This window comes from Dendrobates tinctorius, unplaced genomic scaffold (assembly GCF_039654945.1).
Source record: "Dendrobates tinctorius isolate UK_male_01 unplaced genomic scaffold, ASM3965494v1 ptg000200l, whole genome shotgun sequence".
Taxonomy (NCBI): Eukaryota; Metazoa; Chordata; class Amphibia; order Anura; family Dendrobatidae; genus Dendrobates; species Dendrobates tinctorius.
Window position 1 is genome coordinate 3,694,158 of NW_027361867.1, and position 22,444 is coordinate 3,716,601.

General features: G+C 52.0%; 1 protein-coding gene and 1 non-coding gene across 2 annotated transcripts in view; both read right to left on the reverse strand.

The window, feature by feature from the left end:
* LOC141056833 (oocyte zinc finger protein XlCOF29-like) overlaps nt 1–16,422 on the reverse strand; it is a 52,367-nt gene extending 35,945 nt beyond the window's left edge. Inside the window, exon 1 of the mRNA XM_073553305.1 lies at nt 15,987–16,422. The gene's annotated coding sequence lies outside the window, so the exon portion shown is untranslated. The remainder of the gene's footprint in view (nt 1–15,986) is intronic.
* On the reverse strand, nt 14,560–14,642 carry TRNAL-CAG (transfer RNA leucine (anticodon CAG)). The gene has a single exon. It is a non-coding gene; the product is annotated as a tRNA-Leu (tRNA).
* Nucleotides 16,423–22,444: the final 6,022 nt, after the last annotated feature.

The following is a 22,444-nucleotide window of genomic DNA, read 5'->3' on the forward strand; positions in this document are numbered from 1 at the left end:
CAGCTGCGCTGAGGCAGGGGCAGCAGCAGCGCTGGGGCAGGGGCAGCAGCAGCGCTGAGGCAGGGGCAGCAGCAGCGCTGAGGCAGGGGCAGCAGCAGCGCTGAGGCAGGGGCAGCAGCAGCGCTGAGGCAGGGGCAACTGCGCTGGGGCAGGGGCAGCTGTGCTGGGGCAGCTGTGCTGGGGCAGGTGGGCTCTGTGGTGGTGGCAGCGGGCGGCGCTCTGCGGTGCGGTGGTGGCAGCGGGCTGTGCTCCGGTACAGGGACGGTGGCTCCGCCGCGATTTCTTCGCAGCCCGGAGGCCCCCGCACTTCCCTTGCTGGCCGCCGCCATGTTGCAGTGGCCTCCGGGAGCATGGACGCCGGAAAGAATCTGCCGCAGACCTCAAAATTTGAAATCTCATTTTCAAAAGTGAGAGCCGGCTAATGGTGCCAAAAATGAGAGCAATAGCTTTAACAACCGGTTCCACCGAACCGGGGAGAACCCGCTGAATCCCACCCCTGGCTGCGCCCCGAGGGCTCATAGTGCTGCGCTGTGTGGAGTGGGATTCGAACCCACGCCTCCACGTGGTGACTGCAGACGCTGAACACGCTCCCTGGTGCACAACAGCTTGCACCTCCAGGGACCAGTACTGCTGCTGTCAGGAGTGGGATTCGAACCCACGCCTCTACGGGAGACTGCCCCGAGGGCTCATAGTGCTGCGCTGTGTGGTGCGGGGTGGGCAGGGTCAGCGCTGCGCCCCCAGGGCTCATAGTGCTCCGCTGTGTGGTGCGGGGTGGGTGGGGTCAGCGCTGCGCCCCCAGGGCTTATAGCGCTGCGCTGTGTGGTGCGGCGTGGGCGGGGTCAGCGCTGCACCCCCAGGGCTCATAGTGCTCCGCTGTGTGGTGCGGGGTCATCTCCCATCTCCTCCCTGGCTCTGTGCTGCTGTGTAAGATCGCTTAGTGGTGGGGGAGGGGCGGCAGTGACTGGCCGGTGGGCGGGGTCACTGTGCTATGGGAACCAAGATCCGGCCTGCATAGAAGGTGGAAGAGGGAGGAGTCGTGTGACACGCCGAGCTGCCTGTGACTCATCCCCTGGCTCGGGGGGCGGAGTCAGCTCCGTGCAGCACACAAACAGTCTCTCCCTGGCTTGCAGTACAGTGAGGCTGGGCGGCCGGGCTCTGTGTCACGTGGCTCCGAGCCCACCCCCTGCTTTCTCGGTCTAACTGCAGCAACAATGACGTCACCTGAGCGCCAGATTTGAACCTTGGAGCTGCCGGCCGGTAACTGTATGCCAGTATGGGGTCAGCTGTGGGGGGAGGCAGGGGGTCCCTGCAGAGTGTATGGGGTCAGCTGTGGGGGGCACTGCGGGTAGACAGGGGGTCCCTGCAGAGTGTATGGGGTCAGCTGTGGGGGGCACTACGGGGGAGACAGGGGGTCCCTGCAGAGTGTATGGGGTCAGCTGTGGGGGGCACTGCGTGGGAGACAGGGGGTCCCTGCAGAGTGTTTGGGGTCAGCTGTGGGGGGCACTGCGTGGGAGACAGGTGGTCCCTGCAGGGGGAGGTGATGACAGTGTATGGGCACAGCTGTGGGGGGCATGGCGGGGTACAGGTGTTCCCTGTGGGGTAGGGGAGGGTTAGGGGGGCTGTGTTGTCACTCTGCTGTGAACACTAATTATGAATGCAATATTTCCCTTATTAATTATTGTTTTTTTATTTCTCTGTCTCTCAGTAGGTAACACTTGGGGAAGTCGCCCGCTCTGTGTGTCTGCTGGCAATATACGCTCGTAGAAAAAGGGGTTAATGTACCAGTACAATTCATAGGACTTAATTTTTATTCTATGTCAAAATTCAATAATTTCCTTTTCCCTTTTTTTTCCAATAGGTAACAAGGCATCGTGGACACTAAACTGGCTCAAGAACTGGCGGGACAAGGACACCAAGTTTGCCTAATGGACGACATCGCTATGGAGGAACACAGCTCTCCGGCCACCATCATCATGTGGAGCAGCTAAGCCTCTTCATCCTCGGTTTGGGTAAGTGACAATCCATGTATGTATGGTCTAAGGAGCGGTCATGGCACATGTACATACATGTATGTGTAAACATGTATATACAGTCAGCTGTCATGGCACTCGGGAAGTCACACCAGGGGGCTGTGTGGCCCTGTAGGCCTCTACACCACCACACAGCCTCCCGCAACCCGCTCTACAGCACCACACAGCCTCCCGCAGCCCCGTCTACACCACCACACTTCCTCCTCCAGCCTCTGTCCCTCCAGTCCCTGACGCCCCCCCTCCAGCCTCCTTCCTAATTTAGAGCTTTTGGTTTTTTTTATCAGCATAAATTGTCATTTAAGAAACGATTGTCCATTCAAGAAGAGATTTGTGTTGGCAGATTATCCTAGGAAAGCGTGTTAAATGATAATAATCGTGCTGCCCATCTCACCCGACGAGCAAGCAGCACCCTTGTTCGTTGGGTGAATTGACCTTTTAAGGGAGCCCGACGTACTCACTAAATTGTCCCTATCCCTAAGTTTTTTTGGATGCAGATTGCTCTCACACGAGTGATTTTTTGATGTGGAAAAGAAAGAAATGAGGATGGAGAATCAAAACTTTAAGGCTAAAAAATATACTCACACATATATACACCAACTGTATAGACACACATATAAATATTTATGGTGTATACATTAGGCTATAAGACCTGGAGACTGTTATTACACATGCTGCCACTAGGTTTATTTTCTTTTCTTTAAAAAAAAAAAGATGCAACGGACCATAAGAACACCCCAATTTTCAGTAGGAAAATAGGGGGAAAAAAAATAATGTGTCAAATGGGGGTCCGTCTTACAGTCCGAATTCAGCTTACCTGGGAAGGGATCTGGCACAGGTGAAGTAGTCACAGGGGTCATTCAGTGGTCCAGGCTCGTGCGGTGGCGGCTCTGTGCTAGGGCAGGTTGGTTGTGCTGGGGCAGCTGCGCTGGGGGAGAGGCAGCTGCGCTGGGGGAGGGGCAGCTGCGCTGGGGCAACTGCGCTGAGGCAGAGGCAGCAGCAGCGCTGGGGCAGGGGCAGCTGGGCAGGGGCAGCTGCGCTGGGGCAGGGGCAGCTGTGCTGGGGCAGGTGGGCTCTGTGGTGGTGGCAGCGGGCGGCGCTCTGCGGTGCGGTGGTGGCAGCGGGCTGTGCTCCGGTACAGGGACGGCGGCTCCGTCGCGATTTCTTCGCAGCCCGGAGGCTGTGGGGGGGAGACAGGGGGTCCCTGCAGAGTGTATGGGGTCAGCTGTGGGGGGCACTGCGGGTAGACAGGGGGTCCCTGCAGAGTGTATGGGGTCAGCTGTGGGGGGCACTACGGGGGAGACAGGGGGTCCCTGCAGAGTGTATGGGGTCAGCTGTGGGGGGCACTGCGTGGGAGACAGGGGGTCCCTGCAGAGTGTTTGGGGTCAGCTGTGGGGGGCACTGCGTGGGAGACAGGTGGTCCCTGCAGGGGGAGGTGAGGACAGTGTATGGGCACAGCTGTGGGGGGCATGGCGGGGTACAGGCGTTCCCTGTGGGGTAGGGGAGGGTTAGGGGGGCTGTGTTGTCACTCTGCTGTGAACACTAATTATGAATGCAATATTTCCCTTATTAATTATTGTTTTTTTATTTCTCTGTCTCTCAGTAGGTAACACTTGGGGAAGTCGCCCGCTCTCTGTGTGTCTGCTGGCAATATACGCTCGTAGAAAAAGGGATTAATGTACCAGTACAATTCATAGGACTTAATTTTTATTCTATGTCAAAATTCAATAATTTCCTTTTCCCTTTTTTTTCCAATAGGTAACAAGGCATCGTGGACACTAAACTGGCTCAAGAACTGGCGGGACAAGGACACCAAGTTTGCCTAATGGACGACATCGCTATGGAGGAACACAGCTCTCCGGCCACCATCATCATGTGGAGCAGCTAAGCCTCTTCATCCTCGGTTTGGGTAAGTGACAATCCATGTATGTATGGTCTAAGGAGCGGTCATGGCACATGTATGTATGTGTAAACATGTATATACAGTCAGCTGTCATAGCACTCGGGAAGTCACACCAGGGGGCTGTGTGGCCCTGTAGGCCTCTACACCACCACACAGCCTCCCGCAACCCGCTCTACAGCACCACACAGCCTCCCGCAGCCCCGTCTACACCACCACACTTCCTCCTCCAGCCTCTGTCTCCCCCCTCCAGTCCCTGACGCCCCCCCCTCCAGCCTCCTTCCTAATTTAGAGCTTTTGGTTTTTTTTATCAGCATAAATTGTCATTTAAGAAACGATTGTCCATTCAAGAAGAGATTTGTGTTGGCAGATTATCCTAGGAAAGCGTGTTAGATGATAATAATCGTGCTGCCCATCTCACCCGACGAGCAAGCAGCACCAGGGTGGATAAAAATCTTGAATTTTTTAAAAAAATCAAAAAAATCAGATTTTTTTTATTTAAATCAGATTTTTTTGATTTAAATCATTTGATTGCAGTTTTCATAATGTGATTTCAAACGGCAAACAAGTCCTTGGATATCCTTTTGACAGTATTTGCACTTTGCTCTTGCACCTTTCTTTCCAAGATCTGCTGCTGGCATCTCAACAAAATGAACCCAAATAGGGTCTCTCTTACGACCTGCTGCCATGGCTCACACAGATCACTTATGAAGTTTGATTGTTACTACAGCCTGAGCCAAGCACTGCTGATGTTACTACAGCCTGAGCCAAGTACTGCTGACTATCCAACAAGTTTGGGCATGTCAACTGAATGCAGGGAAAAAGAAACTAAACCAAAACTGAAACCAAGCTAGAAGTGTGGAATTAAAGGGGCAGTATGAACAAAATGTGGAGGCTATTAATAGTTTATACAATTAAGACATGCTGCTTTTAAACACCTACCTATTGCCATATAGTAAAACAAAAAAGATTTTTACTTACTTTGGGGTCCCCCCCTCACCCTGGCGTTAAGATCGTTGCCCCTACTTTCGTCCGTGTAACTATGGGCGCACATGCACACTGCTCTCACTTCTCATTTTAATCGTGATTTATATTAAAAAAAAAAACCTTTTGATTTAAATCAGTGATTTAAATCATGATTAAAATCATGATTTAAATCGATACGATTTAAATAGAAAAAAATCTTTTGATTTAAATCATGATTTAAATCGGCGTGATTTAAATCAATCCACCCTGAGCAGCACCCTTGTTCGTTGGGTGAATTGACCTTTTAAGGGAGCCCGACGTACTCACTAAATTGTCCCTATCCCTAAGTTTTTTTGGATGCAGATTGCTCTCACACAAGTGTTTTTTTGATTTGGAAAAGAAAGAAATGAGGATGGAGAATCAAAACTTTAAGGCTAAAAAATATACTCACACATATATACACCAACTGTATAGACACACATATAAATATTTATGGTGTATACATTAGGCTATAAGACCTGGAGACTGTTATTACACATGCTGCCACTAGGTTTATTTTCTTTTCTTTAAAAAAAAAAAAAAAAAAAAAAAACTGTCGCTGTCAGGAGTGGGATTCGAACCCACGCCTCCACGTGGTGACTGCAGACGCTGAACACGCTCCCTGGTGCACAACAGCTTGCACCTCCAGGGACCAGTACTGCTGCTGTCAAGGAGTGGGATTTGAACCCACGCCTCCACATGTGGTGACTGCAGACGCTTAACACGCTCCCTGGTGCACAACAGCTTGCACCTCCAGGGACCAGTACTGCTGCTGTCAGGAGTGGGATTCGAACCCACGCCTCCACGGGAGACTGCAACCTGGACACAGTGCCTTAGACCACTAGGCCATCCTGACTGCTGACATTGACATGCTCCCTGGTGACACAAGAGTTTGCACCACCAGGGACTTCAGTACAGATCTGCTGTCCAAATCAGACATTGGGGCCCCTGGTGGGACTTCTGGCAAAGCCAGAGGGGACATTGGGATGTCATTTGAAAGCTAATTACCAGACTGAGGTGAGGGAGCAGTTCTTGGGGCTGTGTGGTGCTCTGTTGGGCATTTGTGCACCCTCAAGCCTGCACCACAAGGACCACTTTTATCCATGGACAGCCAGGCTCTGACCCCCTGAATTCAAATTCCATTTGGAGCAGGGGGACAAGTGATGTTGCTGTATGTAGGTGGCCTCCTGGATGATGTTCCTGCCAAGCTTGATTTGCCTGACCCCTTCTGCAGAGTAGTTAAGGGGATTGAGAACCCCCAAGACTGCCCCAGACTGAAAATGTCTTTTCAAATCTGCTGTCCAAATCAGACATTGGGGCCTCTGGTAAAGCCAGAGGGGACATTGGGATGTCATTTGAAAGCTAATTACCAGCTTCTTTTTCATTACTTTAGTTCTGCAGACAGATGGTAAACGCCATTGTCTGTAAAGACCCCGTTACACACTGCGATATCGCTAGCAATATTTTTGAACCCCTCTCCATAATCTTTGAAAATTCTTGGAGAACAGGAGAAGTGCCAGAAGACTGGAGAAGAGCAAATGTTGTTGCTATCTTCAAAAAGGGGAAGAAGGTGGACCCAGGCAACTATAGGCCGGTGAGTCTGACTTCTATACCAGGAAAGATCTTTGAACAAATTATTAAACAACATGTATGTCAATACCTGGATAAGAATGAAGTGATTAAACAGAGTCAGCATGGGTTTCTAACTAATAAGTCATGTCAGACTAACTTAATTTCCTTCTATGACGGTATCACTGATTGGGTGGATCAAGGAAATGCTGTAGATATAGTATATCTTGACTTCAGCAAAGCATTTGACAAAGTCTCTCATACAATCCTTATTGAAAAAATGACTAAGTATGGAATGGACAAGGCAACTGTTAGGTGGATTCATAACTGGCTTAGTGATCGGACCCAAAGAGTGGTCGTAAATGGCTGCACATCCAGTTGGAAGAATGTCTCAAGTGGGGTACCACAGGGCTCTGTCCTGGGCCCTGTATTGTTCAACATCTTTATCAACGATTTAGATGAAGGAATTGAGGGTAAACTGATTAAATTTGCTGATGACACAAAGCTAGGAGGGATAGCTAATACTAGAGAAGAGAGAGAGAGGATTCAAAAAGATTTAAATAAACTGGAGAAGTGGGCAGCAACTAACAGAATGGTTTTTAACAGGGAGAAATGCAAAGTACTACATCTGGGCAATAAAAATGAAAAAAGCATATATAGAATGGGAGGAATAGGGCTAAGTGACAGCACATGTGAAAAAGACTTGGGTATACTAATAGATCACAGACTGAATATGAGTCAACAGTGTGATGCAGCAGCAAAAAAGGCAAATGCAATTCTAGGATGTATTAACAGAAGCATACAGTCTAGATCACGTGAAGTCATTATTTCCCTCTACTCCTCTTTGGTCAGACCTCATCTGGAATATTGTGTCCAGTTTTGGGCACCACATTTTAAAAAAGACATCAACAAACTGGAGCAAGTTCAGAAAAGAGCGACCAGAATGGTGACCGGTCTGCAAACCCTGTCTTATGAGGAAAGGTTGCAGGATTTGGGAATGTTTAGTTTGCAAAAGAGAAGACTGAGAGGAGACTTAATAGCTGTCTACAAATATCTAAAGGGCTGTCACATTGTAGAAGGATCAACTTTATTCTCATTTGCACAAGGAAAGACTAGAAGCAATGGGATGAAACTGAATGGGAAGAGACACAGATTAGATATTAGAAAAAACTTTTTGACAGTTAGAGTGATCAATGAGTGGAACAGGCTGCCACGAGAAGTGGTGAGTTCTCCTTCAATGGAAGTCTTCAAACAGAGGCTGGACAGACATCTGACTGGGATGATTTAGCGAATCCTGCTTTGAGCAGGGGGTTGGACCAGATGGCCCAGGAGGTCCCTTCCAACTCTACGATTCTATGATTCTATATTGCTGTAAAGTCACTGATTTTGTGACGTTGCAGCGATATTGCTAGCGATATCCCTGCATGTGATACTTACCTCCGACCGGCTCCCCCGCTGGTTATCACTGATCGCGCGAGAAGCTCCTGGTCCATTCCTCGTCGGCCACTTCCTGCTGGGCTTCCTGTGGCGCCCAGGGCGGGAGGACGCAGGATCGCCGCGTCTGACAGGTAAGTAGCGATCCCCGTCCCCAGCAATGTCGCTGGTGAGATCTGCCTGTGTAGCAGCTCACTAGCGACCACCTAGCGATGTACCAGCGATCCTGACCGCGTCATATCGCTAGTCGGGATCGCTGGTGCATCGCTAGGTGTAACGGTACCCTAAGTGTTACAATGAGTCACTTCTAACTGGCTAGATAGAAAAGTTGCAGACTCTGTAATCTCAGGATAAATTACCGTATTTTTGGACTATAAGATGCAACGGACCATAAGAACACCCCAATTTTCAGTAGGAAAATAGGGGTAAAAAAAATAATGTGTCAAATGGGGGTCCGTCTTACAGTCCGAATTCAGCTTACCTGGGAAGGGATCTGGCACAGGTGAAGTAGTCACAGGGGTCATTCAGTGGTCCAGGCTCGTGCGGTGGCGGCTCTGTGCTAGGGCAGGTTGGTTGTGCTGGGGCAGCTGCGCTGGGGGAGAGGCAGCAGCGCTGAGGCAGGGGCAGCAGCAGCGCTGAGGCAGGGGCAGCAGCAGCGCTGAGGCAGGGGCAGCAGCAGCGCTGAGGCAGGGGCAGCAGCAGCGCTGAGGCAGGGGCAGCAGCAGCGCTGAGGCAGGGGCAGCAGCAGCGCTGAGGCAGGGGCAGCTGTGCTGGGGCAGGGGCAGCTGTGCTGGGGCAGGTGGGCTCTGTGGTGGTGGCAGCGGGCGGCGCTCTGCGGTGCGGTGGTGGCAGCGGGCTGTGCTCCGGTACAGGGACGGCGGCTCCGCCGCGATTTCTTCGCAGCCCGGAGGCCCCCGCACTTCCCTTGCTGGCCGCCGCCATGTTGCAGTGGCCTCCGGGAGCATGGACGCCGGAAAGAATCTGCCGCAGACCTCAAAATTTGAAATCTCATTTTCAAAAGTGAGAGCCGGCTAATGGTGCCAAAAATGAGAGCAATAGCTTTAACAACCGGTTCCACCGAACCGGGGAGAACCCGCTGAATCCCACCCCTGGCTGCGCCCCGAGGGCTCATAGTGCTGCGCTGTGTGGAGTGGGATTCGAACCCACGCCTCCACGTGGTGACTGCAGACGCTGAACACGCTCCCTGGTGCACAACAGCTTGCACCTCCAGGGACCAGTACTGCTGCTGTCAGGAGTGGGATTCGAACCCACGCCTCTACGGGAGACTGCCCCGAGGGCTCATAGTGCTGCGCTGTGTGGTGCGGGGTGGGCAGGGTCAGCGCTGCGCCCCCAGGGCTCATAGTGCTCCGCTGTGTGGTGCGGGGTGGGTGGGGTCAGCGCTGCGCCCCCAGGGCTTATAGCGCTGCGCTGTGTGGTGCGGCGTGGGTGGGGTCAGCGCTGCACCCCCAGGGCTCATAGTGCTCCGCTGTGTGGTGCGGGGTCATCTCCCATCTCCTCCCTGGCTCTGTGCTGCTGTGTAAGATCGCTTAGTGGTGGGGGAGGGGCGGCAGTGACTGGCCGGTGGGCAGGGTCACTGTGCTATGGGAACCAAGATCCGGCCTGCATAGAAGGTGGAAGAGGGAGGAGTCGTGTGACACGCCGAGCTGCCTGTGACTCATCCCCTGGCTCGGGGGGCGGAGTCAGCGCCGTGCAGCACACAAACAGTCTCTCCCTGGCTTGCAGTACAGTGAGGCTGGGGGATGGGCGGCCGGGCTCTGTGTCACGTGGCTCCGAGCCCACCCCCTGCTTTCTCGGTCTAACTGCAGCAACAATGACGTCACCTGAGCGCCAGATTTGAACCTTGGAGCTGCCGGCCGGTAACTGTATGCCTGTATGGGGTCAGCTGTGGGGGGAGACAGGGGGTCCCTGCAGAGTGTATGGGGTCAGCTGTGGGGGGCACTGCGGGTAGACAGGGGGTCCCTGCAGAGTGTATGGGGTCAGCTGTGGGGGGCACTACGGGGGAGACAGGGGGTCCCTGCAGAGTGTATGGGGTCAGCTGTGGGGGGCACTGCGTGGGAGACAGGGGGTCCCTGCAGAGTGTTTGGGGTCAGCTGTGGGGGGCACTGCGTGGGAGACAGGTGGTCCCTGCAGGGGGAGGTGAGGACAGTGTATGGGCACAGCTGTGGGGGGCATGGCGGGGTACAGGCGTTCCCTGTGGGGTAGGGGAGGGTTAGGGGGGCTGTGTTGTCACTCTGCTGTGAACACTAATTATGAATGCAATATTTCCCTTATTAATTATTGTTTTTTTATTTCTCTGTCTCTCAGTAGGTAACACTTGGGGCAGTCGCCCGCTCTCTGTGTGTCTGCTGGCAATATACGCTCGTAGAAAAAGGGGTTAATGTACCAGTACAATTCATAGGACTTAATTTTTATTCTATGTCAAAATTCAATAATTTCCTTTTCCCTTTTTTTTCCAATAGGTAACAAGGCATCGTGGACACTAAACTGGCTCAAGAACTGGCGGGACAAGGACACCAAGTTTGCCTAATGGACGACATCGCTATGGAGGAACACAGCTCTCCGGCCACCATCATCATGTGGAGCAGCTAAGCCTCTTCATCCTCGGTTTGGGTAAGTGACAATCCATGTATGTATGGTCTAAGGAGCGGTCATGGCACATGTACATACATGTATGTGTAAACATGTATATACAGTCAGCTGTCATGGCACTCGGGAAGTCACACCAGGGGGCTGTGTGGCCCTGTAGGCCTCTACACCACCACACAGCCTCCCGCAACCCGCTCTACAGCACCACACAGCCTCCCGCAGCCCCGTCTACACCACCACACTTCCTCCTCCAGCCTCTGTCTCCCCCCTCCAGTCCCTGACGCCCCCCCCTCCAGCCTCCTTCCTAATTTAGAGCTTTTGGGTTTTTTTATCAGCATAAATTGTCATTTAAGAAACGATTGTCCATTCAAGAAGAGATTTGTGTTGGCAGATTATCCTAGGAAAGCGTGTTAGATGATAATAATCGTGCTGCCCATCTCACCCGACGAGCAAGCAGCACCCTTGTTCGTTGGGTGAATTGACCTTTTAAGGGAGCCCGACGTACTCACTAAATTGTCCCTATCCCTAAGTTTTTTTGGATGCAGATTGCTCTCACACGAGTGTTTTTTTGATTTGGAAAAGAAAGAAATGAGGATGGAGAATCAAAACTTTAAGGCTAAAAAATATACTCACACATATATACACCAACTGTATAGACACACATATAAATATTTATGGTGTATACATTAGGCTATAAGACCTGGAGACTGTTATTACACATGCTGCCACTAGGTTTATTTTCTTTTCTTTAAAAAAAAAAAAAAGATGCAACGGACCATAAGAACACCCCAATTTTCAGTAGGAAAATAGGGGGAAAAAAAATAATGTGTCAAATGGGGGTCCGTCTTACAGTCCGAATTCAGCTTACCTGGGAAGGGATCTGGCACAGGTGAAGTAGTCACAGGGGTCATTCAGTGGTCCAGGCTCGTGCGGTGGCGGCTCTGTGCTAGGGCAGGTTGGTTGTGCTGGGGCAGCTGCGCTGGGGGAGAGGCAGCTGCGCTGGGGGAGGGGCAGCTGCGCTGGGGCAGCTGCGCTGAGGCAGGGGCAGCAGCAGCGCTGGGGCAGGGGCAGCTGCGCTGGGGCAGGGGCAGCTGTGCTGGGGCAGGTGGGCTCTGTGGTGGTGGCAGCGGGCGGCGCTCTGCGGTGCGGTGGTGGCAGCGGGCTGTGCTCCGGTACAGGGACGGCGGCTCCGTCGCGATTTCTTCGCAGCCCGGAGGCTGTGGGGGGGAGACAGGGGGTCCCTGCAGAGTGTATGGGGTCAGCTGTGGGGGGCACTGCGGGTAGACAGGGGGTCCCTGCAGAGTGTATGGGGTCAGCTGTGGGGGGCACTACGGGGGAGACAGGGGTCCCTGCAGAGTGTATGGGGTCAGCTGTGGGGGGCTCTGCGTGGGAGACAGGGGGTCCCTGCAGAGTGTTTGGGGTCAGCTGTGGGGGGCACTGCGTGGGAGACAGGGGGTCCCTGCAGGGGGAGGTGAGGACAGTGTATGGGCACAGCTGTGGGGGGCATGGCGGGGTACAGGCGTTCCCTGTGGGGTAGGGGAGGGTTAGGGGGGCTGTGTTGTCACTCTGCTGTGAACACTAATTATGAATGCAATATTTCCCTTATTAATTATTGTTTTTTTATTTCTCTGTCTCTCAGTAGGTAACACTTGGGGCAGTCGCCCGCTCTCTGTGTGTCTGCTGGCAATATACGCTCGTAGAAAAAGGGGTTAATGTACCAGTACAATTCATAGGACTTAATTTTTATTCTATGTCAAAATTCAATAATTTCCTTTTCCCTTTTTTTTCCAATAGGTAACAAGGCATCGTGGACACTAAACTGGCTCAAGAACTGGCGGGACAAGGACACCAAGTTTGCCTAATGGACGACATCGCTATGGAGGAACACAGCTCTCCGGCCACCATCATCATGTGGAGCAGCTAAGCCTCTTCATCCTCGGTTTGGGTAAGTGACAATCCATGTATGTATGGTCTAAGGAGCGGTCATGGCACATGTACATACATGTATGTGTAAACATGTATATACAGTCAGCTGTCATGGCACTCGGGAAGTCACACCAGGGGGCTGTGTGGCCCTGTAGGCCTCTACACCACCACACAGCCTCCCGCAACCCGCTCTACAGCACCACACAGCCTCCCGCAGCCCCGTCTACACCACCACACTTCCTCCTCCAGCCTCTGTCTCCCCCCTCCAGTCCCTGACGCCCCCCCCTCCAGCCTCCTTCCTAATTTAGAGCTTTTGGTTTTTTTTATCAGCATAAATTGTCATTTAAGAAACGATTGTCCATTCAAGAAGAGATTTGTGTTGGCAGATTATCCTAGGAAAGCGTGTTAGATGATAATAATCGTGCTGCCCATCTCACCCGACGAGCAAGCAGCACCAGGGTGGATAAAAATCTTGAATTTTTTAAAAAAATCAAAAAAATCAGATTTTTTTGATTTAAATCATTTGATTGCAGTTTTCATAATGTGATTTCAAACGGCAAACAAGTCCTTGGATATCCTTTTGACAGTATTTGCACTTTGCTCTTGCACCTTTCTTTCCAAGCTCTGCTGCTGGCATCTCAACAAAATGAACCCAAATAGGGTCTCTCTTACGACCTGCTGCCATGGCTCACACAGATCACTTATGAAGTTTGATTGTTACTACAGCCTGAGCCAAGCACTGCTGATGTTACTACAGCCTGAGCCAAGTACTGCTGACTATCCAACAAGTTTGGGCATGTCAACTGAATGCAGGGAAAAAGAAACTAAACCAAAACTGAAACCAAGCTAGAAGTGTGGAATTAAAGGGGCAGTATGAACAAAATGTGGAGGCTATTAATAGTTTATACAATTAAGACATGCTGCTTTTAAACACCTACCTATTGCCATATAGTAAAACAAAAAAGATTTTTACTTACTTTGGGGTCGCCCCCTCACCCTGGCGTTAGATCGTTGCCCCTACTTTCGTCCGTGTAACTATGGGCGCACATGCACACTGCTCTCACTTCTCATTTTAATCGTGATTTATATTAAAAAAAAACCTTTTGATTTAAATCAGTGATTTAAATCATGATTAAAATCATGATTTAAATCGATCCGATTTAAATAGAAAAAAATCTTTTGATTTAAATCGTGATTTAAATTGGCGTGATTTAAATCAATCCACCCTGAGCAGCACCCTTGTTCGTTGGGTGAATTGACCTTTTAAGGGAGCCCGACGTACTCACTAAATTGTCCCTATCCCTAAGTTTTTTTGGATGCAGATTGCTCTCACACGAGTGTTTTTTTGATTTGGAAAAGAAAGAAATGAGGATGGAGAATCAAAACTTTAAGGCTAAAAAATATACTCACACATATATACACCAACTGTATAGACACACATATAAATATTTATGGTGTATACATTAGGCTATAAGACCTGGAGACTGTTATTACACATGCTGCCACTAGGTTTATTTTCTTTTCTTTAAAAAAAAAAAAAAAAAAAAAAAAAACTGTCGCTGTCAGGAGTGGGATTCGAACCCACGCCTCCACGTGGTGACTGCAGACGCTGAACACGCTCCCTGGTGCACAACAGCTTGCACCTCCAGGGACCAGTACTGCTGCTGTTAAGGAGTGGGATTTGAACCCACGCCTCCACATGTGGTGACTGCAGACGCTTAACACGCTCCCTGGTGCTCAACAGCTTGCACCTCCAGGGACCAGTACTGCTGCTGTCAGGAGTGGGATTCGAACCCACGCCTCCACTGGAGACTGTTATTACACATGCTGCCACTAGGTTTATTTTCTTTTCTTTAAAAAAAAAAAAAAAACTGTCGCTGTCAGGAGTGGGATTCGAACCCACGCCTCCACGTGGTGACTGCAGACGCTGAACACGCTCCCTGGTGCACAACAGCTTGCACCTCCAGGGACCAGTACTGCTGCTGTCAAGGAGTGGGATTTGAACCCACGCCTCCACATGTGGTGACTGCAGACGCTTAACACGCTCCCTGGTGCACAACAGCTTGCACCTCCAGGGACCAGTACTGCTGCTGTCAGGAGTGGGATTCGAACCCACGCCTCCACGGGAGACTGCAACCTGAACACAGTGCCTTAGACCACTAGGCCATCCTGACTGCTGACATTGACATGCTCCCTGGTGACACAAGAGTTTGCACCACCAGGGACTTCAGTACAGATCTGCTGTCCAAATCAGACATTGGGGCCCCTGGTGGGACTTCTGGCAAAGCCAGAGGGGACATTGGGATGTCATTTGAAAGCTAATTACCAGACTGAGGTGAGGGAGCAGTTAATGGGGCTGTGTGGTGCTCTGTTGGGCATTTGTGCACCCTCAAGCCTGCACCACAAGGACCACTTTTATCCATGGACAGCCAGGCTCTGACCCCCTGAATTCAAATTCCATTTGAATTCAAATACAACACAAAAAACACAAAAAGTTGTGCATACAACTTATACCATAATGAACAGATTACTAATAAAACAATCCACCAGGAGTTAACAGTGGACATGTGGAGCTTTCATGTAGCCTCACTGTGCCCAGTAACATTGGCTGGTCACCCTACATGAGAAAAAATTGTAATATTCCAATATTCAAAACTCTGTCCCTGTCTAATTTCTTTGTAACAAGACATCAGATGATCGTAGATAAAGGCATTTTATTCAACTTTTCACAAAGTTAACAGAGAGGCTGTAAAAACATCAAGAGACATTTTTTGGCTTAAAAAAAAAAAAAAAATTTAAACTGATGAATCAGCTGGTAAGTGTTTTTGGATGTACAGTGGTCAGATGGATTTGAGAAGGACGTTCTCTCGGCAGACGGGTGCCTGTTATACCCTATAGAATATATTCAGTGTACACGTCCTGGTGTGAAAAGAACCTAATATATATATTTTTTTTTTTACTCCAAAAACAGAAAAAAAAAACAGAGTGAAGGCCATCAGTTTCCACCAGACACAAACAAACCTAAGTTTGCTTCGGCCAGAAATCACTCGAAATAAAAGGGTTTCCAGGACCTTCAGGCCCCTGAAGATTAAAACTAGCGAAGAGACTGGGGGGGTGAAAACTAAATTATATATATATATATACACACCACCTGCCCAGACTGGACTGATGACGACCCGACCAGAACCCATGTGAGGCCTAGTCGGCCCCGGTAACTGAAAAGGCCACTACTGTTATGCTTTTAATCCTTTCCCAGTCATATAAAAGAATTTTAAATAAAATGGCCGGAGAGTTGTTATATGGCGCAAGTTCCCACCCAAAAAAAGTTTCTAACACATTCAGTTACAAATGTGTAATTTTCCTACATCTGAGGGGGAAAAGGCCACCATGGAGGTGTGTGTAAGAAGGTATGGCCGCTCCCAGGGTCCTCCGTCACATACAGAGGCCTAGAGACATCACCGGCCTCACACGGCCCGAACTACGCGCACAGACTGAAGAAGAAGGGGCTCCGCCATTACCTGAGGAGATTGTGCGCCTCCATGCTGCGGTTCTGGAGCACACCACGGCCACACGGAGCGGGGTGGACGGCATTATGGTATCAGGCCGCCGAGATCTCCCCCTCACGAAAACCTCCTGACTCGGCGGAGACACGGTGAGGAGGACCGCAGCCGCTGCTACAGATGGCGGCACTTCCGCCTGTGCTCCGCCACCACAGGAACTAAAATGGCGGCCGGGCGGGGAAGTGACGTGTGGTGAGGAGACGTGGGAGGCCGGACTGAGTCATGGAGGAGGCGACGGTGGTGTCGTAATGTTTGCTGTGGAGAGCGCAGCAGAGGAGCGGAGCTGTCAGCGGGGAAGAGCGCGGCACAACACAAAGCCCGGAGGAGGGAGCGGCGACACCCCGCAGAGGACAGAAGGGAGACGGTGTGTGGGGGGAGAGAGTGGGGGGAGCAGAGGCTGAGCATGGGGGGGAGCAGAGGCTGAGCATGGGGGGGAGCAGAGGCTGAGCATGGGGGGGGAGCAGAGGCTGAGCATGGGGGGGGAGCAGAGGCTGAGCATGGGGGGGGAGCAGAGGCTGAGCATGGGGGGAGGAGCAGAGGCTGAGCATGGGGGGAGGAGCAGAGGCTGAGCATGGGGGGGAGCAGAGGCTGAGCATGGGGGGGAGCAGAGGCTGAGCATGGGGGGGAGCAGAGGCTGAGCATGGGGGGGGAGCAGAGGCTGAGCATGGGGGGGGAGCAGAGGCTGAGCATGGGGGGGAGCAGAGGCTGAGCATGGGGGGGGGAGCAGAGGCTGAGCATGGGGGGAGGAGCAGAGGCTGAGCATGGGGGGGAGCAGAGGCTGAGCATGGGGGGGGGGAGCAGAGGCTGAGCATGGGGGGGGGGAGCAGAGGCTGAGCATGGGGGGGAGCAGAGGCTGAGCATGGGGGGGAGCAGAGGCTGAGCATGGGGGGGGGAGCAGAGGCTGAGCATGGGGGGGGAGCAGAGGCTGAGCATGGGGGGGGAGCAGAGGCTGAGCATGGGGGGGGAGCAGAGGCTGAGCATGGGGGGGGAGCAGAGGCTGAGCATGGGGGGGGAGCAGAGGCTGAGCATGGGGGGGGAGCAGAGGCTGAGCATGGGGGGGGAGCAGAGGCTGAGCATGGGAGGGGGAGCAGAGGCTGAGCATGGGGGGGGAGCAGAGGCTGAGCATGGGGGGGGGAGCAGAGGCTGAGCATGGGGGGGGGAGCAGAGGCTGAGCGTGGGGGGGAGCAGAGGCTGAGCATGGGGGGGGGGGAGCAGAGGCTGAGCATGGGGGGGAACAGAGGCTGAGCATGGGGGGGGAGCAGAGGCTGAGCATGGGGGGGGAGCAGAGGCTGAGCATGGGGGGGGAGCAGAGGCTGAGCATGGGGGGGAGCAGAGGCTGAGCATGGGGGGGGGAGCAGAGGCTGAGCATGGGGGGGAGCAGAGGCTGAGCATGAGGAGGAGCAGAGGCTGAGCATGGGGGGGAGCAGAGGCTGAGCATGAGGAGGAGCAGAGGCTGAGCATGGGGGGGGGGAGCAGAGGCTGAGCATGGGGGGGAGCAGAGGCTGAGCATGGGGGGGAGCAGAGGCTGAGCATGGGGGGGAGCAGAGGCTGAGCATGAGGGGGAGCAGAGGCTGAGCATGGGGGGGGGAGCAGAGGCTGAGCATGGGGGGGAGCAGAGGCTGAGCATGAGGAGGAGCAGAGGCTGAGCATGGGGGGGGGGAGCAGAGGCTGAGCATGGGGGGGAGCAGAGGCTGAGCATGGGGGGGAGCAGAGGCTGAGCATGGGGGGGGGGAGCAGAGGCTGAGCATGGGGGGGAGCAGAGGCTGAGCATGAGGAGGAGCAGAGGCTGAGCATGGGGGGGAGCAGAGGCTGAGCATGGGGGGGAGCAGAGGCTGAGCATGGGGGGGGAGCAGAGGCTGAGCATGGGGGGGGGGGAGCAGAGGCTGAGCATGGGGGGGAGCAGAGGCTGAGCATGAGGAGGAGCAGAGGCTGAGCATGGGGGGGGAGCAGAGGCTGAGCATGGGGGGGAGCAGAGGCTGAGCATGAGGAGGAGCAGAGGCTGAGCATGGGGGGGGAGCAGAGGCTGAGCATGGGAGGGGAGCAGAGGCTGAGCATGGGGGGGAGCAGAGGCTGAGCATGGGGGGGGAGCAGAGGCTGAGCATGGGGGGGGAGCAGTGGCTGAGCATGGGGAGGGAGAGAGAGAGAGTGGGGGGAGCAGAGGCTGAGCATGGGGGGAAGCAGAGGCTGAGCATGGGGGGGAGCAGAGGCTGAGCATGGGGGAGGAGCAGAGGCTGAGCATGGGGAGGAGCAGAGGCTGAGCATGGGGAGGAGCAGAGGCTGAGCATGGGAGGGGGAGCAGAGGCTGAGCATGGGGGGGGAGCAGAGGCTGAGCATGGGGGGGGAGCAGAGGCTGAGCATGGGAGGGGGAGCAGAGGCTGAGCATGGGAGGGGGAGCAGAAGCTGAGCATGGGAGGGGGAGCAGAAGCTGAGCATGGGGGGGAGCAGCAGAGGCTGAGCATGGGGGGGAGCAGCAGAGGCTGAGCATGGGGGGGAGCAGCAGAGGCTGAGCATGGGGGGGGAGCAGAGGCTGAGCATGGGGGGGGAGCAGAGGCTGAGCATGGGGGGGGAGCAGAGGCTGAGCATGGGGGGAGCAGAGGATGGTGCTTAGGGGGCGGAGCCGGAGCTGGAGTGTGGTGGACGGGAGATAAAACACAACCTTAGTATGTAGGGCTGTGGAGTCGGAGTCGGAGCTCATTTTGGTGGAGTCGGAGTTGGTATAAAATGGACCGATTCCGACTCCTAAAATATATAATAAATTGGGTACAGTAGTTCAATGCAGAATGTGCTGAATATTTTTTCATAGGAATTTGGGAAAGTTATGAAATGTCCTATAAATGGCTGTTCTATTCCTGATCTAAGGCTACATTCACACACAGCGTTTTTGCTGCGTTTTTTGAGGATACGTTTTTCAGTTGCAAAAGCCGATCAGCTTTTTAAAAACTGCATCACCTGAAAGGTTTTTGAGCTCATAGATAATGTTTTCAATATCAGAGCAGATTTCTAATCTGCTTTTATTTATATATCTGTCTATCCATATCATATCTGTACCAAAAAGAATGAAAGCCGGATAGCACACAGACTAACACTCCTTTTTTTTAGCACCAGTCAGGTCCACCTCATAGCTGCCCAAAAGGACGCCCAGGACAGGCATTGCTCGTCTTCAGTAACATCAACTGATAGTTGGAATAAATATACTGCATTCACCACCACATCTTCTTAAGGTGCAGGCTTTATTTTCAAGTGTAGGGGTGTGCAGTATGAGGTTCTGCCCCCCCCAGGTTTGATCCTGGCTACGCCCATGATGTGGATGTAGCCTGAGGATCTAGGCTTTGTCTTAGCCGAGATAAGTCATAGTATGTGTGTGTGTGTGTATATATATATATATATATATACACACACACACACACACACTACAGACCAAAGGTTTGGACACACCTCAATCAAAGCGTATTCTTTATTTTCATGACTATGGTTTAATAAGTGGGATTTCTTGCCTTATAAATGGGGTTGGGACCATCAGTTGTGCAGAAGTCTGGTGGATACACAGCTGATAGTCCTACTGAATAGACTATTAGAATTTGTATTATGGCAAGAAAAAAGCAGCTGAGTAAAGAAAAACGAGTGGCCATTATTACTTTAAGAAATGAAGGTCAGTCAGTCCGAAAAATTGGGAAAACTTTGAAAGTGTCCCCACGTGCAGTGGCAAAAACCATCAAGCGCTACAAAGAAACTGGCTCACATGAGGACCGCTCCAGGAAAGGAAGACCAAGAGTCACCTCTGCTGCGGAGGATAAGTTCATCCGAGTCACCAGCCTCAGAAATCGCAGGTTAACAGCAGCTCAGATCAGAGACCAGGTCAATGCCACACAGAGTTCTAGCAGCAGACACATCTCTACAACAACTGCTAAGAGGAGACTTTGTGCAGCAGGCCTTCATGGTAAAATAGCTGCTAGGAAACCACTGCTAAGGACAGGCAACAAGCAGAAGAGACTTGTTTGGGCTAAAGAACTCAAGGAATGGACATTAGACCAGTGGAAATCTGTGCTTTGGTCTGATGAGTCCAAATTTGAGATCTTTGGTTCCAACCACCTTGTCTTTGTGCGACGCAGAAAAGGTGAACGGATGGACTCTACATACCTGGTTCCCACCGTGAAGCATGGAGGAGGAGGTGTGATGGTGTGGGGGTGCTTTACTGGTGACACTGTTGGGGATTTATTCAAAATTGAAGGCATACTGAACCAGCATGGCCACCACAGCATCTTGCAGCGGCATGCTATTCCATCCGGTTTGTGTTTAGCTGGACCATCATTTATTTTTCAACAGGACAATGACCTCAAACACACCTCCAGGCTGTGTAAGGGCTATTTGACCAAGAAGGAGAGTGATCGGGTGCTACGCCAGATGACCTGGCCTCCACAGTCACCAGACCTGAACCCAATCGAGATGGTTTGGGGTGAGCTGGACCGCAGAGTGAAGGCCAAAGGGCCAACAAGTGCTAAGCATCTCTGGGAACTCCTTCAAGACTGTTGGAAGTCCATTTCCAGTGACTACCTCTTGAAGCTCATCAATAGAATGCCAAGAGTGTGCAAAGCAGTAATCAAAGCAAAAGGTGGCTACTTTGAAGAACCTAGAATATAAGACACATTTTCAGTTGTTTCACACTTTTTTGTTAATTATATAATTCCACATGTGTTAATTCATAGCTTTGATGCCTTCAGAGTGAATCTACAATTTTCATAGTCATGAAAATAAAGCAAACTCTTTGAATGAGAAGGTGTGTCCAAACTTTGGTCTGTACAGCCATGGCTAAAAATTTTGAGAATGACACAAATAATAATTTTTACAAAGTCTACTGCTTCATTTTTTCTAATGGCAATTTGCATATACTCCAGAATGTTATAAAGAGTGATCAGCTTAACAGCAATTACTTGCAAAGTCAATATTTGCCTAGAAAATTAACTTTATCCCCCAAAATACATTTCAACATCATTGCAGCCCTGCCTTAAAAGGACCAGCTAACATCGTTTCAGTGATTGCTCCATTAACACAGGTGTGGGTGTTGATGAGGACAGGGCTGGAGATCAATCTGTCATGATTAAGTAAGAATGACACCACTGGACACTTTAAAAGGAGGCTGGTGCTTGGCATCATTGTTTCTCTTCTGTTAACCATGGTTATCTCTAAAGAAACACGTGCAGTCATCATTGCACTGCACAAAAATGGCCTAACAGGGAAGAGTATCGCAGCTAGAAAGAATGCACCTCAGTCAACAATCTATCGCATCATCAAGAACTTCAAGGAGAGAGGTTCCCTTGTTGCCAAAAAGGCTCCAGGGCGCCCAAGAAAGACCAGCAAGCGCCAGGACCGTCTCTTAAAAGTGCTTCAGCTGTGGGATCGGACTACCAGCAGTGCAGAGCTTGCTCAGGAATGGCAGCAGGCAGGTGTGAGTGCTTCTGCACACGCTGTGAGGCGGAGACTCTTGGAGCAAGGCCTGGTCTCAAGGAGGACAGCAAAGAAGCCACTTCTCTCCAGAAAAAACATCATGGACAGACTGATATTCTGCAAGAGGTACAGGGAGTGGACTGCTGAGGACTGGGGTAAAGTCATTTTCTCTGATGAATCCCCTTTTCGATTGTTTGGGACATCTGGAAAACGGCTTATTCGGAGAAGACCAGGTGAGCGCTACCACCAGTCTTGTCTCATGCCAACTGTCAAGCATCCTGAAACCAGGGCCGCCATCAGGGCATGACAGGCCTTACATGTGTATGGGGCCCGGTGATTAGGGGGGCCCGACCATGCTGGCAGCCCGATCCGCGCTGGGGCCCCCCTACATTTTATACAGGCTTCTGCAGCTATATTTTAAATTCAGACTCAGCGCCTGCCGGGCCCCTCGGGCAGGCCCCCCCCCCCCCGCACCATGGTCCAGCCAGCGCCGAAATCCCCCCCTGCACAATGGTCCAGCCACAGCTCCGCCCTCACCTGACGTCACACACTGCTCTGCTCCTCCACTTCCTCATTCAGTCAGTGTGCCACGTGGGACTGGGAGAGGGAGGGAGCCTCGCCGCTGGATCACAGCCAGATAACAAGGTAAGAAGAATTTTTTTTTTTTTTTTTTGAGAGCGGCTATCCAGGGAGCCTGGGGCAAAATGCTGGACATGGGGCATAATGCTGGACACTGGGGGCAGAATGGACATGGGGCAGAATGCTGGACGCTGGGGACAGAATGCTGGACGCTGGTGGCAGAATGCTGGATATGAGGGCAGACTGTGAGACGAGGCAGAATGCTGGACGCTGGGGCAGAATTCTGGACATGGGGCAGAATGCTCAAAGCTGGGGCAGAATGCTGGAGACTGAGGCAGAATGCTGGACATGGGGGCAGGCTGTGAGCTGGGGCAGAATGTTGGATACAGATACTG